Source organism: Athene cunicularia (genome assembly GCF_003259725.1).
Source record: "Athene cunicularia isolate RWA chromosome 9 unlocalized genomic scaffold, athCun1 chr9_part1, whole genome shotgun sequence".
Taxonomy (NCBI): Eukaryota; Metazoa; Chordata; class Aves; order Strigiformes; family Strigidae; genus Athene; species Athene cunicularia.
The window spans coordinates 1,569,980-1,579,946 of record NW_020799110.1 but is presented as its reverse complement, the minus strand read 5'-3'; the positions used below and the strand labels follow the sequence as shown (position 1 = coordinate 1,579,946).

Sequence of the window (9,967 nt, the reverse complement as noted above, 5' to 3'; positions counted from 1 at the left end):
GAAACAGTCCACGGGGGTTCCCCACATCCCCCCCCTCCATAAACCTGCTCCCAGGAGGGTTGAGGGGAGCAGGGGGGCACCTCCGGGGGCCCTCTCGCCCACCTCCTGCCCAGGCCCCCGTCCCCTTGGGGTGGGAATTACTCTGAGGCTGGAGACCCCCCCCACCTCACCAGGGCCCTGCCAGGGTCCCTCCCCCCCACACACCCCGCAGCACATGGTGGCAAGACCAGGGGGTCTGGAGGGGCCGGTGTGGCCACAACGACCCCTTTTGAACTCGGGATGACAAACCTTTGATCGCCCCCCCTACAGCGGGGGCACAACATGGATTTCTAAAAGCCCCCCTACCCCTTCTTGCTGGGGAGGGGCTGTGAGAACAGCTGGGTGGGCAGCCAAGGGTGACAGGGTGAATGCTTGAGGATCTCTGCAGTTCGTTCATCTAACGGCTTGCACAGCGCAGTTCTTTGAGGGCCGAAAGCATTACAGCAAAGTTACTTTCTGATCTTTTCCAAAAGATGATTAGCAGTTAATCACGCAGCGACCCACAAACTGCAGCCCCCAGCAGCTCCCCTGGACTCACCCTCAGGCGCGGGGTTGGGGCAGTCGGACCCCTCGGCACCAGATTTAGCTTTGGGAGAGTTTCCGGACACCTAATTATATTAGTATGTTGTTTGTATTAATTATGCTGATATTAATAACATTAATATTATATTAATATTTATTATCTATCACTATTTCCCATCCTGATGCACATGCAGCAGCCTCATGCTGGGCACAGATCTTTCAAGAAGATGTATTTTTACATCCTGTTCCATACGTGTCCAGAGATTTCCCACTGCAGCCAGCAGCTGGCTCTGCTGGCACTGCCAAACCGTGTGACTTGGTCCTGGGGACGTGCCCCGGTCACCGTCACCCAGGTCCTGGTCACTGTCCCTGCTGCCATGGCTGCCCACGCCCTCGGGTGCCAGGGGAGGGCTGGGGAGGGGACAGAAAGGGACAGTCACATCCCGCAGAGCATATTAACTCAAGCCGCTTAGCTCTGGAGGGGTTACAGCCCCTGCCAAAGAAATATGTATTTAAATATGGGATTTATTTCATTTCCCTGAACAAGATAATCACTTCTAGACTAAAACGTTAGAATAGCATCATTTTGTATAGTGAAAATCCTGAGCTTATCAAACAAGAGGCACGTGAGAGCCCGGGTGGAGGACGGTGCTGGGGTGTGGTGGCAGCTCAGCCCCGAGCCCCTGGCCAGGCTCCCCGTGCTGCTTCAGTGCCACCAAACTGCTCTCACAGCAGCTTTTTGCCAAGACACACGTATGCATACCCCCCCTGAGGAAGATGACAATCCCTCATTAAATCACTTGCTCAAAATGCTTCATCAAGCAAATCTGTTTTAACACAGATGCTCACAACCGCCCTGGCTCTGCCGTTCCCGTGATCCCCAGCCCCAGGAGCCGCTGCATCCATCCCAGGGGCTAAAATAAAGGCGCGCGCCAAAGACAGACAAGCAGGATGCTCTAGGCAAGTGCGGAAGCCAGGAGATGTTCTTCAGCTCCTACACAAATACACGTTTCAGCGCCCTGGACAGGCTGTTTCTCTGCCCAGGACCTTGCAGGGGCAGGATGATGAGCGTCGCTGCAGCGAGCACAATGGAAATCTCCAAAAAGGAAAAAATACTTTATTCAGAGTCGCTCCGGTCCCCGTGGAGGCACAGAGGGGAGCTGGGGCCGTGCAGCTGAGCGGATGATGGACAAGCCCTTCTCTGGAGCTCCCTGCAGGCAGGGCTCTTGCTGTAATGAGCAGGAAAAAGATGCTTCTGCAGCCCAAAATATAAAAATATAACGAGGTCCTTTGGTCTGGGCTGGATGAAACATTTCAAGCTGATGCAGACCCGACCCTCTGGCATGGCTCAAGCTGAACACACTGCTTTCTTCTTCTTTTTTTTTTTTTTTTTTTTTTTTTTTTTTTTTTTTTTTTTTTTAATTTCACCTTATAGTGAAGCAAATTTGAAATATTATGCCAAGTCTGGCTTGAGACTTTGGTTCTCGGTGGCTGCAGTCACGGGCTCTTTACACTAATGATTCTGCCATGCCATTCTACCAAAGCAGAGCATTTCACGGGACAAATATCAACTAGCATCTTATTTATTTCATTAAACTTGACCCGATTGCCACCTAAACCTGTATTTTCAGTAATACCAAGGAGCTGCATGTGAACTGTGGCAGGCGCTCTCTGGCTTAGGGCTATGGTGGAGCTGGGAACAGTCAGCGCTAGGTTAGTGGTTGGACTAGGTGATCCTCAGGGTCTTTCCCAACCTAGATGATCCTGTGATTTTGTAATCTTTTCAGACGGCAGATCTTAATTTCATGCCCTTCCCGCCCAGACCTCAGCAGCAGGCTGTGCTTGCCATAGACACTTGTCTGGACCATAACAACCAGTTCCTCTAGGAGAAGGCTGTGGGGAACCCAGTCGAAAGCCTTGTAGAAATCCAGGTAGACAATGTCCACCACCTGCCCCGCATCGACCAAGCCGGTTACCTTGCACCACGATGTAACTAATCAGGGGATGTTTTCACCTTATTTCAGTCAGAGGTTTGTGCACCGGGTAAACCCCGCCATGGTGCATGGCTGCAGGTTGTGGTACGGAGGAGAGCTGGACACCAACCACATGCAGCCGGTTACACAGACACACACCCCTGCACGCCACCCAGCGATCCAGGTCACCAATAACGATGCCGTCTCGGCCAGTTTAAGCTCTTTAACTGAAATTCTCCAGTGCTGAGAGGAGACAGCAACTTAATACAGCGGCGAACGCAGACCCCGTCAGCACTAATATCCAATGAGCCCCTCTGCAAAGTTTCTTTGTTAGAAGCCTTCCTTATCGGCAACGCATACGATTATTTTCAGCTTAGCTTTCTTTTTTTTTTTGTTTAGGTTGTGCCTGCATACATCACAGAATCATAGAACCATGGAATGGTTTGGTCTGGGAGGGACCTCAAAGCCCATCCAGTGCCACCCCCTGCCCCGGGCAGGGCCACCTTCCCCCAGCCCAGGTTGCCCAAAGCCCCGTCCAACCTGGCCTTGAGCCCTGCCAGGGAGGGGGCAGCCACAGCTTCTCTGGGCAGCCTGTGCCAGGGCCTCACCCCCCGCACAGTAAATATAATTGATGTAGTGGGGATGGATAGAAATGACACGCAGATCATAGAGCAGGGGGAATGGCTAACGATGCTTTCCAGCACGCCTGGGGGCTGCGCCGAGAGCACCAGCTGCTCACACCAGGTTACACCTGTGCAGCCACAAGCCTCTCTCGGGGTTTGTGGAGGACTTTGCCAAGTCCCACGGGCAGGCCGGTGTCCCCACCAGGAGCTGGGGACACCAGGTGCCACTAAGCAAGGCAGCCAGAATGTGAATCTGGAGGGGCCCGAGCGCCAGCACACCTGCCTGCCAGGGGCTGTGTGCCCACACTGCGCGGCACCTCCTGGCAGGTTAACGGTATTTTCTCCATGGCACAGAGCAGCCATGCGCTGGTCAAATTTGCCAGTTATGAGGCCTAGCACAAAGGACACAGCCAGCATAACGATGAACCAGTAGCCAAATTGGTTTTGATACACAAGGGTCAGCCCATGGGTGAGCGCTGGGGGTACAAACAAGTCAGTCAGATGATACATAACCGACATCAATCCCACTGACCCCAACAACGACACCGCACGGCCAGCAATGGGTGGGATAAACGGTGACATGCAGTCTCCCATAGAAGGGACAGGGGACAACCGAGTCAACAAGCCGAACACATCAGACCAAGGAGCCACACACTGAATCTCTACATATCCTGCACTTACAAAAGCCAGACCTGAGTGGAGCCCAGTCCCAGGGAGGCGGGAGGTCCTTCCCCAGCAGGGAACTCTGCACAGGGCATCCCCCTCACAGACAGACACTGCCTCTCCTGTGAGTGGTTTTATCCCTGCGTGGGACACCTGACCTTGGGTTACTTGATGTGGGACACCTGGGGCTCATTTACCCAATGGCTCTGTCTGCCAGGCCGCCCCACCCTGGGGGGAAGCCTAAAGGGAAACTCACCCCCCTTGGGAAGGGCTGTGGGAATCACCCACATGTCACCTTAACTTGGGGCTGGGGGTTGAAACCCCAGCATTTCATGGTCCCGTCCCCTCCAGGGCACCCCTTGGGCCATTTCGATGTCCCACCAGCCTCGTTGCTGCTCCCCAGGGCCCAGCGGGGAGGCACGCGGAGCTCTCGGAGGGGGGCGCCGCTCAAACGGCTTTTGTTCCCATACCAGCGCCATGCCACGTGTAAGTTTATGGTTATCGTTGCTCATTACACAAACAATTGCCGCTGCATCACCACCCCATAATTACAGGCAATATTAAATGAACCATTTTCCCGGTGCCGCAGACACCTTGCCTAGGGGGAAGGGACCTGCCCTCCGCACCCGTGGCCGGAGCAGTGCCGGGCACCGGCGAGATGCAGCAGGACAGAAAAAGTCACCTCTTCCAGGCTAGGGGCACATGAAAAACCTGATTTCAGCGTTCGTGAGAGACTCTTAACCACGCTGGACGCTGACAGGTGCTCAGCAAGGCTTTGCGCGCCCTGTAATCGGATCAACCAAACTTCAGAAAGCTGCACGTAAGCATTCAAACTGCAGCTGGCAGTGCCGTGACGGCAGGATCATGCTCCAGGAGCGGGGCCTGGGGAATGCAGAGTTCTGCCCTTGGAGCTTTTTCACCTGAAAAATGCCCTCCTTTATTTTATCTAACAGACCAGACCCCGTTACAGGCACTGCGGTCTGTCTGCAGCTGCCTTGCCAAAACCCAGCACAGACGGTTTAGGCAGGAGTCTCCCAGACTGGCCTTCGCGAGAATTACCTTGATATACTGCCCCAAATCCTTGACTTTCAGATTCCACGCGATAACCCTTCCGCAGCCCAGCAGGATGCACTCAGGGCAATTCTGCCTTATGTCCCAATAAAAGTTTCATTGGGCCATAAAAGCTCTGATTATAAATACAGCCCGTGCGCATCTCTCCGCCGCTTCACTCCATCTCAATGGCTGTTTGAAAACAGGTTTCCTGCTGGGCTAATTACTTATGATTGCAGCAGTTCCGTTAACATCTCCACAAATTGGGCTGACACGGACCCTGGCAAGATCCCGAGCGCTGCCGCCCAGGAGAGCGAGGAGAAGAGCCCAGGAGCGAGCTGGCGTTAGGCTGCCGCTCCCCAAAGGGCTCCCGTGGTATTAATTTCAATTAACAGCCCAGGCCTTGCCGCAGCGGGATGCTCGCAAGCTCAGCCGAGGAGTGGGTCCTGTCTGAAGCAGCAGCGACAAACCCCGCAGCTATTTGTAGCTCTTTTGGGTATATCTAAACCCACGAGGAACATTTCTTTTTGATAACAACCCTGGAAGCTTGGCAAGGAAATGAGCTGCAGAACAAAAGCACTGCGCTTATCTAGCAAACAGTCATATTTTCACTGGTTTCACACGAAAAACTTAATTTGCATTTGTAATTGCACTTGAGGAAGACTGATCAAAATTCCCATTAAAGGTTTTTTAGTTAAAAAGCGTCTTTCTGGCAGGTTTTCAGCCAGGCTGGCTGCAGCACCCACCCCAGGCTGCTTCTGATAGCCCTTGAGATCTGCTATCAGCTCCAGCCCTGCGCCCGGCAACCAGGCTGCGAGGGCTCCGTCCTCCCAGGAGGGATGGAAACGGGGAATGGGGCAGCGTGGGCAAACAGAGCGGGGCTGCTGGCTCTGCTGACTGGGCCAGTGTGTTGAGACTGGGGTATTAATGAGGCAGCATCTTCCCAGCCCCCGGGAGGCTGCCCTGCTCTTCCGCAGCCCTCACGTTTGCGTTACAGGGTATGATAAAATGCTAAACGTTCAGGGTATGACAAAACGATAAACGAATCAAAACCGGCATGAAAAATACACCAGCTTTGCTTAATTCTAATTAGAATTGAGCCAGATACCAGCAGGGTGATAAATGTGTGAGATGGTTTCCCTGCCGGCAGCGCTGCCGAGGGTTTCTGCTCTGCCCCAGCAGGAGCTGAGCCCCCGGAGCTGAGCCCCTCGGCTACGGCTGCACCAGCTCAGCCTGGAGAAAAGGGGTTTTAAAAATAAGCAGCAAAATTCTCCCTTTACAACTTCATAAACCCACACTGTTTCAGAGCCCTCCTTTTTTTTTTTTTTTTTTTTTTTTCTATATAACGTGTGCAATCCGTACATCATATTGAAATCTGCTCACAGGCAACTTGTGGACAAACTCCCATCTAAATTTCAGTCCCCACCGGGTGCCCAAGGTGCCCCCTCGCCAGCCCCACGGATGCTCACCGGCCGCACCAGGATCCCCACCAACAGCCAACAGCCCCCCGGTTCAGCCGCGGGCACCGAGGGAGCCGCCTGCTACCAAAGAACTTGCAACAGCGAGCCAGCTCTGTGCAGTGTTAAATAAATTGTTGCTTAATATAACGTGAAAGAATCAATACTAAACCTGAGACCCAGAGCTTTCTGTGTCTTACAGAGGATGTAAGCAAGTAGGCACCCAGTTCAGTCCCCCAGCCGCTCACCCGGGCAGAGGGACACATCCCCCAGCACACTCCCTAGCACTATTATCTGCGCTACCCCCCGCTCCAAACCAGGTAATTCAGATTTCCCACGTTATCTATTCCATTTCTCACATGACTGCAAGCCTGTGGCTTACAAGATGGGCTCCAATGACCATTATTTTAATGTACTGTAATACACCGAACAGGATTAAACATGATTAAAACACCCAGAGCCACACAAAGCTCCACAGCACGGTACAAGAGGTTTTCTTGTCCTTTCCCCCCCCCCGACAGGGGTATCCTGGTTACTGAGCCGCCCACCCCGCGGCGTACGGGGTTGCTGTGCCAGGCTCAGGGACCCCAGACAGCGGTCAAAGGTTTTTCTCACTCCTGTGGTATTTCAGGGGGTTTGAGGGACCCCACACGCCCTCTCCCTGCGTGGCGGGGCAGAACCTGGGCTGGGGGCGCCAAGGGACACCCACCCTGAGCACAGCCCGTGGGCCGGCCACAGGCCAACCCCCCTGCAGGAGCCCTTAAATAACACCTCGTGTTCCCAGCTACAGCCACGCTTTTCTACTGTAAAACCACAAAACAGTTAAGGGAGGTCAGGAGTTAGAGGAGCTCACTGCGGCTGGCAGCTTGTGGCAGAGAGGCGGTTTTTCCATTTTGCCATTTCACGTTCTAGACCGTGCCTGCAGAAAACGCAGGTTTTTTTTTTTTTTTTCCCCAGGTGCTTTGCATAATCTGATTGATAAATGTATTCCAAATAAAGCTCAGCCCAAGCTGTGTTCTTCCAACCTGGCTGTGCCTGTTGAATTGTAGATCTTAGGCAATTATGTATATTACTTTGTTATCCAGACACGTCAAATATCACCGAAGCATCACTTGTAACAGCTTAAAACTCTAAATTAACTTATATGAAGAAATATGTTGCTAAGGTCTCGGTCTTGAATGCTGAATAATACACAGCTCCATTCTGCCCTTTTCTGGGACATGCTATAGCAGATGGGTGACTAATTATCATGCAATAACTTCTGATTCTTTGAGATGAGCTGGCAGAGGGTCAGGATAAAGACGAGCTACGGCAGACTGCGTTGTTTGCAAAACTTTCTTCCAATGGATGCCCCTTTGTCCGACGTCCCACTCACTCAGGTCTCCTGAGCTTTCACTCAAGCTGTGTCCTTCTCCAGTCGGCGTGGGGGGTCTGCGCTCTTTTGTGAGCAAACTAGACAAAATCTGGGTGTCTCCATCACTGATTACCTCATATAAACCAACACTGAATAACAAGCACTGTTAAAATATCACCTTCCCAAATAGGTTTTTTTTTTTTTTAATAATTTTAATTCTTTTCCTGAGATTCTCTCGGCTGCATCAACATTTCTCATTGTTCAAGTGAGTGGCACGGGGTAAGAATCTCATCAGCTCCATCCAGCAAAACTGGCACAAGACCTCACTCCCCGCCTCGGAGAGGAAACTCTTCACACTGACCAGCAGTCTCCAAATAACGAGAGGCATCTGCTGGAATTAGTCATTGAAGAGAATTATCACATCACCCAGAACAATGTCATTTGCTGAAGTGCAGCAGATTACTAAGAAATTATCTTCAGTCCAATTAATTTCATCATTGCCTCTCCACACTGCCAGACTCCTCTTCGGGGAAGGCGATGCAGCAAGGACCGTTGTGTCAGCACTTCCTCCCCGATTTAGTTACTAGCCTGCATCGCTAGTTAAAAAATCAGCATTTCGGGACTTCTGGAATCTGCTCTTTACCTGAACAGGGTGACTTCTCCCGCCAGGAGGTCTTGCTGGAGCAGGCTTTGGGCCAGTTTTGTGCTTGCCCAGGGGTACAGGCAGAGCGCGCTGCTGCCAGGAAAAGCCAGGGACTGCCTTTAGCTTTAGCCCCCTAATTTTCCCTCCACTTCCTTGGGACAAAGGGGAAAAATATTGCTCTTTTCACTCCCAGAGCCCTCTGCAAAGGCTTCTTAGCTTTGCGTTTTCTGCACCCAAGGCAGGAGCATGACGTAACTCAGAGCAGCCTAATGTCTTCTTAGCAAATTAAACGCAAGGCGCTGTCAAGCCTTCGGGTGACCTCCAAGCACTGCCAAGCCAAGGATCCGCTGTACATCCCAAGGCCAGTGCTGGCCAGGCAAGTAGTCCCTGGTCTCCAAGAGCGCGTCCCAAATGGTATCGAACAACCACTTTCATGTTGGAACGGTGCCCATTTAATTAACAAAAGGATTTGCAAGAGGATCATTACTTACTGCCAAATGCATAACCCACTCATCCGGTCCTCAGGGGAAAAGAATAATTACTCTTGCAATCTACGGGGTGTCTTCTTCTGCAGAGAAAAACGTGCATTTCATCCCCCCAGCTGGGATGGACAACCGAGGGCTGGCGGGGGGAGATTCTTACCCTGCCTGTGGCTGGACAGCTGTAAGCAGCTCCCCCTCGACAACCTCATCGTGCCTGTTCGGACACACTAAACACCCCCACGTACCTCACAAACACCCCAGAAAAAAAATAGCAACCATGCTACTGAAATTACGGAAACACTGTGTTGTCTTCTGGAGTCTTTCCGGAATGGGGCTGAAGCCGAGCAACTAGAAAATGCACACTGAAAACCAGAAAAAGAGGCTTATCAGGCAGCAGCAGGGCTGCAGCAGGCAGTTTAGCTGTGGGAGAAGCTGCCTTCCAAGGCAGGCTCCCCGGGCAGCCGCACGCAGCAGAGCTGGGGGGAACCCAGCTGCCTTGAGGGCCTCTACCCAGTGGGGAGATGCAGAAGTAGAAAGGTGGTCGCCTCAGTACGGGGAAAAACACAGGAGAATAAAAATACATTTCAACTGATCGTTTTGGTTTGTTTAAACTGTAAAAAAAAAAAAAAAAGCAGCACTTTTGGATTCAAAGACCGGTGCAAAACATCGCCCTGCTGCGCTCCATCGCTTGCTGAGCGCACAGGGGTGATGCTGCTGCTCCCAGAGCACCCCAACCCTTTCGTACTCGCACCAGCATGACAGGCTGCCCAGAGGAGGGGAGGGTCAGTGATGGAAGCAGCAGCCTGAAATACTGCAGTTACACCTGGAATTTCACAGAATCCCAGAATCATCCGGGTTGGAAAAGCCCCTGCAGCTCCTCCAGCCCCACCATGACCCTCCCCCTGACCGTTCCCAACTCCCCCAGACCCCTCAGCGCTGGCTCAGCCCGACTCTTCAACCCCCCCAGGGATCCCGGGGACTCCCCCCTGCCCTGGGCAGCCCATTCCAACGCCCAACAGCCCCTTCTGCACAGAAATCCTTCCTCAGAGCCAGCCTGACCCTGCCCTGGGCAGCTTGAGGCCATTCCCTCGGGGCCTGGCGCTGGGGCCTTGGCTCCAGAGACTCATCCCCCCTCTCTGCACCCTCCTGGCAGGGAGTTGC

General features: G+C 52.8%; 1 protein-coding gene across 2 annotated transcripts in view; it reads right to left on the bottom strand.

The window, feature by feature from the left end:
- Positions 1–9,967, bottom strand: part of KCNAB1 (potassium voltage-gated channel subfamily A member regulatory beta subunit 1) — a 69,406-nt gene that overhangs the window by 47,719 nt on the left and 11,720 nt on the right. The window lies entirely within an intron of this gene.